This window comes from Dioscorea cayenensis, chromosome 4, assembly GCF_009730915.1.
Source record: "Dioscorea cayenensis subsp. rotundata cultivar TDr96_F1 chromosome 4, TDr96_F1_v2_PseudoChromosome.rev07_lg8_w22 25.fasta, whole genome shotgun sequence".
Taxonomy (NCBI): Eukaryota; Viridiplantae; Streptophyta; class Magnoliopsida; order Dioscoreales; family Dioscoreaceae; genus Dioscorea; species Dioscorea cayenensis.
Genome location: NC_052474.1, coordinates 15,892,127 through 15,899,117, shown reverse-complemented (window position 1 = coordinate 15,899,117; position 6,991 = coordinate 15,892,127). Strand labels below are relative to the sequence as shown.

Below are 6,991 nucleotides of genomic sequence, written 5' to 3'. Positions count from 1 at the left end.
TTTTCCATAATTGATGTCTTTAATTGAGTTCCAATCTTGAATGCTCGTTGATTGATTTCTCCCTTAGAATGACACTAGGGTTGAGAGTCTACATTGGTAATACTTGTGAGTAAGTGACACACCATGAGAGTTAGACAAAGCAAGATTGGAGAAGGTCAAGAAGATGAGTCGAGAGGTAGTGGAGTGTCCCCTTTTTCCCTCCGATGTGATTTATCCTGCCTCCATTTCCTAGAGTTCTTTGCGGTCACAATAGAGTGACGTGCTAAAAGAGAAACTCCGCTGGAGCTTAGTTGCGTGAGCAACAGAGTGAAGCATTGAAGTAATCCTTAGTATCTGTGGCGTAATTGTGACTAGGGGTCCTTTCACCTGGACCAAACGGTTAGATCTATAGGAGTAAGATTTATGACTTGGAATCCCTAGAACTTTCTTGTGACTTTACACTGTGTAAGGTATTGAGACTAAGCGATTTCTCCACCGGGACATAGTTTAGAGTTAGTCACGGTTGACCTTAGATTTGGGACTGTGTATTTTAGGATTTCCATGACTCAATGTCCGAGTGCCCCACTTTCTATCGATTGTCATTCCTCTCGTTTTATTGTGCCTCTCTTTCTTATTCTCTTTAGTCTCGCTCACATTGATTTTATCCATACCATTACTGTTTCATCTTCACTTAGTTAAGTAGCAATCGTTGTGTTTTCATTCACTATTCCCTATGGATACGATAACCCACTCACCTAGGATTTATTACTTCAACAAACCTATGCACTTGCGGGTCACAAGCAAGGAGTGTGTAAAGTTTTTTGGCGCCGTTACTGAGGAATAGGTATTTTAGAAACGCTTTGCACTTTGCTATTTAGCTATTCATCGTTTATTCTATTTTACACTTTCATATTCTATCATCGTTCTGATTTATATTTTTTTTCTTTTATAGGAGCTCTAGGTCATGACCCGAGGAAACCTTTCGATATTAGTTGAAGAAAATCCGGACATTGATGAAGAATTCATAGAAGGGGTAAAGAACTTGTAGAAGAACAGTCTAATCAAGCTGAGATAGAAGGTGAAGGGTCAAATAATATGGCAGAACAGAGTGAGTAGCCGAGGACACTCACAGATTATACCACACTCTTAGTTTTGGGCACATAGTCTAGTATTGTGCGGCCACTGATTACGGCTCAGAATTTTGAGCTAAAGCAAGCATTCATCCACATGTCACAATAGTCCGCACAATTTAATTGTTTGGCCGATGAGGTTCCAAACAGTCACATAGAGAATTTCTTGGAAGTGTGCGACATGCTCAAAATCAATGGTGTTACAGATGATGCCATCAAGTTGAGAGCCTTCCCATTTTCTTTGAAAGGGAGAGCGAAGCAATGGCTACATTCATTACCTAGAGCATCGATTACTACATGGAAGGAGATGGTAGAAGCTTTTCTTGCCCGATATTTTCCAGAAAATCTACAAAGCTTAGGAATGAAATATCCTCCTTCGTGCAAACGGAATTGGAGTCTCCATTTGAGACATGGGAGAGAGGTTTAAAGACCTCTTGCTGAAATTTCCTCAACATGGGTTTCCCGAGTGGATGATTATTCACACTTTTTACAACAGGTTTATTGATGGTTGTCCCGCAAGTGCACGGGGTCATCAACTAATACCTCTCGTGCGAGCACGAGAGGGTGATATTTCTTGGGCACAAGGAACTACCCTTACTTCCTTTTCACTCGTTGTCTAACTTATAAATCACTTGATGTTTAAAGCAACTAACAAAAGTGAAACTATGCAAGTAATTGTGAAAAGGCCAATTGAGAAGATGAAAATCAAGAAATGAGGGAGGTCACAGATGTGGATCCCTACGAGGTTACTAAGGGTTAGAAGAATACTAGAAATGCTATGCACGTAGTGGTCAGGTCAAGAGAGGTTAAGAGATAGATCATTCTGATGGCCATGGTGATGATCCCTAATCCCATACGAGTATTGGCACAGAATCTCTTCTGGCCAAATCCTCCTACGATTACAAATCACACAGGGAAATCTCAAATTAGGGCCGAAACTCAACCTAGGTCCAGCCCTAATGGTTAGAGGGGTATGAAACACCCGATGGTCATGGCGTGTTTATACATAAATCCCTACTAAGCAAGTTGTATCTAGTGCAAGGGCGATGGTCACGCACCGAGTACAACCTAGAAGTTGAAATACAGCGTTCTCATGCAATACCAACACATAAAAGTGCACCAAGCTTAAACCATGAACAACCCAGATTACCAAACTACCCTTCATGTCCCACACGATTAGTTTGACTGCCTTGGCCAAGGTCTTCTAATCTCACCTACTTGTAATTGCATAGGATACTAACTCATTTACTTCCCAGAGAACGAATTCCTTCTTGGTGATCACTCACAACTGCTACTTGCCCGAGATAGTGGTACTTCAAGGTCGGCCCTAGTAAAAGATAAACTGAGCCTAACAACTCTAGTAACAGACTAGACGTCATAAGTACATTGTGATCAATATACCTTAGGTCTAAGGTCTACTCTTATGATCATAACCAACAATCTCAATCATTGACGGTCAAAGAGTAAAACCCATGTGATTGGATTGTTGAAAAAACAGTGAAGACTTGGGTTGCCTCCTAAGAAGCACTTGTTTAATGTCACTTAGCTTGACGTACCTTGTCTTACCTCACGGAGGTTCATAGTTGAAGGTTTCCCTCTTACACATAACTTAGAAGCACGATGAATGTAGTCTTTTGAAGGTAGAGGGAGAGTTGTCGAGCTTGTTACCACTTGAAGATTCGTCACCCTTGTTACATTCTCGCGCATCCCCAATAGCCTTCAGGCGTTTCTTGTGGCTTCTACTTGCTTGCTACTTCTTTCGAAGCATCTTCTTCAGGATCCCTGGAGCAGATGATATCTTCTCCTCTAGACCAAGCATTATCAACTCCTTGTTCTCCACTTCTTGGTCTAGCTACCCCTTATACTGGTCCGGATTCAACATTTCCTGCACATATTCATTGATTAGTTCATCGGTAGTGTAAAAAAAATAGAGAGTATCATCAAAGTCAAGAGAATGTCACATGGCTTCGGCGAGGCGGTATGTGAGCTTGTCATCTCCAACCCTCAGTGTCAAGTCCTCACCGTCCATGTCGATAACTACCTTAGAAGTGGGCAAGAAAGGCCTCCCAACTATCAAAGGGACATCTACATCCTCATCGACATCCAACACTACGAAATCTACAGGAAATATGTACTTGTCCACCTTGACAAGCATGTCTTCAATGATGTCCCTCGGATGCCTTACTGTTTGGTCCGCCAATTGCAATGTCATCTGAGTGTGCCTAGGCTCTCCCAAGCCTAGTTTCTGAAAAAATGAGTATGGCATGACGTTGATACTAGCCCCTAAATCCGCCAATGTCATCTCTTCACCCAAATTGCCAATATTGCATGGAATCACAAAGCTTCCGAGGTCTTTATTCTTGGTCGGTATATTCTTTTGCAACACCACCCAACAAGAGGCATCTAAGATCACCGATGCACTCTCCTCCAATTTCCTTTAATTGGTCAAAAGATCTTTCAAGAACTTGGCATACTGAGCCATTTGAGAAAACTGCCTCGACAAAAGGAATGTTTATGTGCAACTGCTTAAATAGACCCAAGAACTTCTTGTATTACTCATCATTTTGGTCGTTCTTCAACCTTGAAGGATAAGGAATTCTTGGCTTGTAAGGTGGGGGTGCCATTTCCTTTTCTTTGTTTGCTCTCTCCTCAATCTCCACAACCTCGGATGCTTCAACATTGGTCTTCTTACTTGGAAGCCTACCCTCAACCTCACGACCACTTCTCAAAGTGATTGCCTTCACATGTTTTCTTCGATTAGTCTCGGTATTGCTTAGCAAGCTTCCTTGTGGTCTCTCCTATAGAGACTTCGCGATTTGCCCCACTTGATTTTCTAAATTATGCAATGAAGTGATATGGTTGCGAAGTATAGCCTTGACCGATTGGAACTGTGTATCCGATGATTGCACAAATATGGCCAAGGCTTTCTCTAGATTAGACATCCGGGTCTCCAAGCCTGAAACTCTATTCTTTATGTTTTGGGCTTGTTGTTGTTGAAAACTTGGTGGTACAGTGGCCTTTTGTTGCCCTTGGTTGTTCCTTGAAAAATTAGGGTGATTCCTCCAACCCGAATTGTAGGTATTGCTATAAGGATTGCCTTGGTTTCTCATTGCATTACCCACATAGTAAACTTGCTCAATGGATGATGTACCACCAACGGCTATCGGGCAATCGGATGGGGCTTGTCCCCATCCACATCCATCACAACTCGTTACGGCCGCCAATCTCAGAGGAGTTAGAGTGCCTAACTTCTTACTCAATTCCTCCACTTGGGCCGCCAACGATGTAATTGCATCTACCTCATGGATACCGGCCACTTTCTTCTTCTCCCTAACATTCCATTGGTAGCTGTTCAACCCCATTTCTTCAATTAATTGCAGGGCTTCTCCGGGGGTCTTACTACCTAAGGTACCTCCTGCTGCTACATCAAGTAGCTCTTTTGTACTTGGGTTTCAAACCATTATAAAAAAGTATGAATTATCATCCACTCTGGAAACCCATGTTAAGTACATTTTTGTAGGAGTTCCTTGAACCTTTCCCATGTCTCAAATAGAGACTCAAATTCCATTTGCACAAAGGATGAAATTTTATTCCTAAGCTTTGCAGATTTTCCGAGAGGGAAATAATAGGCAAGAAAAGCTTCTACCATCTCCTCCCATGTAGTGATCGATGCTCTAGGAAATGAGTGTAGTCACAGCTTCACTCTCCTCTCCAAGGAAAATAGGAAGGCTCTCAACTTGGTGGCATCATCCGTAACACCATTGATATTGAGCATATCACATACTTCCGAGAAATTCTCTATATGACTGTTTGGACTCTCATCGGCCAAACCATTGAACTGTACGGATTATTTTAACATCTGGATGAATGCCGGCTTTAGCTCAAAATTTTGAGCTTTGATTGGGGGCCGCACAATGCTAGATTGTGTCCCTAGTAGTGATGGTCTGGCGTAATCAGAGAGTGTTCTCTGTTGTTCATTTTGTTCTGCTATGTTGTTAGACCCTTCAACTTCCACTTCAGCGAGATTTGACAGTTCTTGCACAGATTCTTTACCCTTTCTTATGAGTGTATGTTCAAGTTTGGGATCACCTTCAATTAATATCGAAGGATTCCCTCGGGTCATAACCTGAAGCTGTACCAAAATAAAGAAAATAAAATTAGAATGATGGTAGAATAAGAAGATATGAAATAGAATGAATGAATGAATGAATAGCTAAGATAGCAAAGTACAAAGTATCTCTAAATGCCAACTCCCCAGTAATGACGAAAAAAAATTTGACAACTCTCATTGCGTGTGACCCGCAAGTGCACAGGTTTGTCGAAGTAATAAATCCCAAGTGAGTGGAGTATCATATACACAGAGAGTAGGGAATAAAAATACCTAAATTTCTACTTAACCAAGTGAATATGAAAAATGATTGTGTTGGTAAGATGTGATGTAAACAGAAATAAAAGAAACAAGAATGAGAGGCACAAGTAAGTGAGAGGTAAGGCAATAGATAGAAGTGGGGTACTCAGACAGTGCTCCCCCTAGGACTTATGCTTCAGGATCAAGACCTACCATTATACTTCCTAATTAATGCTTAATGAGTCGTGGAAATCCTAAAGCACATGGTCCCAAACCTAAGGTCAACCATGACTTACCCTACATCTGTCCCGGTGGAGAAATCGCTCAGTCTTAAAACCTCACATTGCACAAAGTTGCATGGAGTTCTAAAGATTCCAAGTGATAAGCTCTATTCCTATGTGTAGATCTAACCCTTTGGTCCAGGTGAAAGACCCCGAATTACAATTAAGCCCAAGATACTAAGGTCACTTCAACGCTTCACTCTATTGCTCGAGCAACTAAGCCTCAACAGAGTTCATCCCTTAGCACTTCACTCTATTGTAAATGCAAAGAACTTTAGGAAATGGAGGTAGGATAAATCACACCAGAGAGAAGAGGGGATGCTCCACTAACTCTCGACTCACCCTATCAACCCTCTCCAATCTAGCTTTGTCTAACCCTCATAGTGTGTCATCCATCCACAAAGATTACCAATATTGACTCTCAACCCTAGCGTCACTCTAAGGGAGAAATCATTCAACAATCATTCAAGATTGGAACTTAAATAAAAGCATCAATTAAGGAAAGCATAATGGAAATTCAATTAAACAATAACATCGTAGGTGATAAGTGGTTGTGTGATAAGAATGCGAACTGTTCTTTCCTTATGATGAGCATTACTTTTATCTGGTTTTAGCGCTAATATGTGTGTATTTATGTTACTTTCATGCATATAGGGTTGTGAAGCCAAATGTTAGAGAAAGAAGCCAATGTAGATCGTGAATGCACCATTTAGAGGAAATCTTGAGAAGGATCAAATGTAAAAACATAAATCGGGTTCAAGATGCGAGAATATGTGCCAACGTCCTCGTATTCAAGTTAGCACAATGATTTGGAGGAGCACAAAGGCAGTCACATTCAAGTATTCTGGCTTGTGCATGTATAGCAAGATCTCCACTAATGTAGTTGTTTATTGAAGAAGCAAAGCGATTTATGACGTAAACGTTTGCACGTTTACATTACCTCGATGAGAACATGGATTCGGGAGTAATTCGGGCCGATATTGTAGCAGGGTACTGTAGTAAATGCTGTAGCAATTCATTGTAGCAGGTAATGTTCATAGCCGGCAGAGAAAAGTGATTTCTAGAGAATCCACATGGGCGTGTGGAAATTCCACACGCCTGTGCATTAATTCCATAGGCCCGTGCGGTGAATCCATATGGGCGTGTGGATTCCCGATTCCAGCACCATTTAAGGCCGATTTCAGCACCGATTTCAGCATTCTTTTCTCCATCTTTTCCCCAACTTGAGAGAGGGTTGCAACTAGGGTTTTGAG

The 6,991-nt window shown here is 41.5% G+C and overlaps 2 non-coding genes across 2 annotated transcripts; one reads left to right on the top strand and one right to left on the bottom strand.

The window, feature by feature from the left end:
- Positions 1-1,460: 1,460 nt before the first annotated feature.
- On the bottom strand, positions 1,461-1,569 carry LOC120259734. Its single transcript, XR_005536288.1, has one exon. It is a non-coding gene; the product is annotated as a small nucleolar RNA R71 (small nucleolar RNA).
- A 3,034-nt stretch (positions 1,570-4,603) lies between these two features.
- LOC120259606 lies at positions 4,604-4,710 on the top strand. The gene has a single exon (XR_005536164.1). It is a non-coding gene; the product is annotated as a small nucleolar RNA R71 (small nucleolar RNA).
- The last annotated feature ends 2,281 nt before the right edge of the window (positions 4,711-6,991 follow it).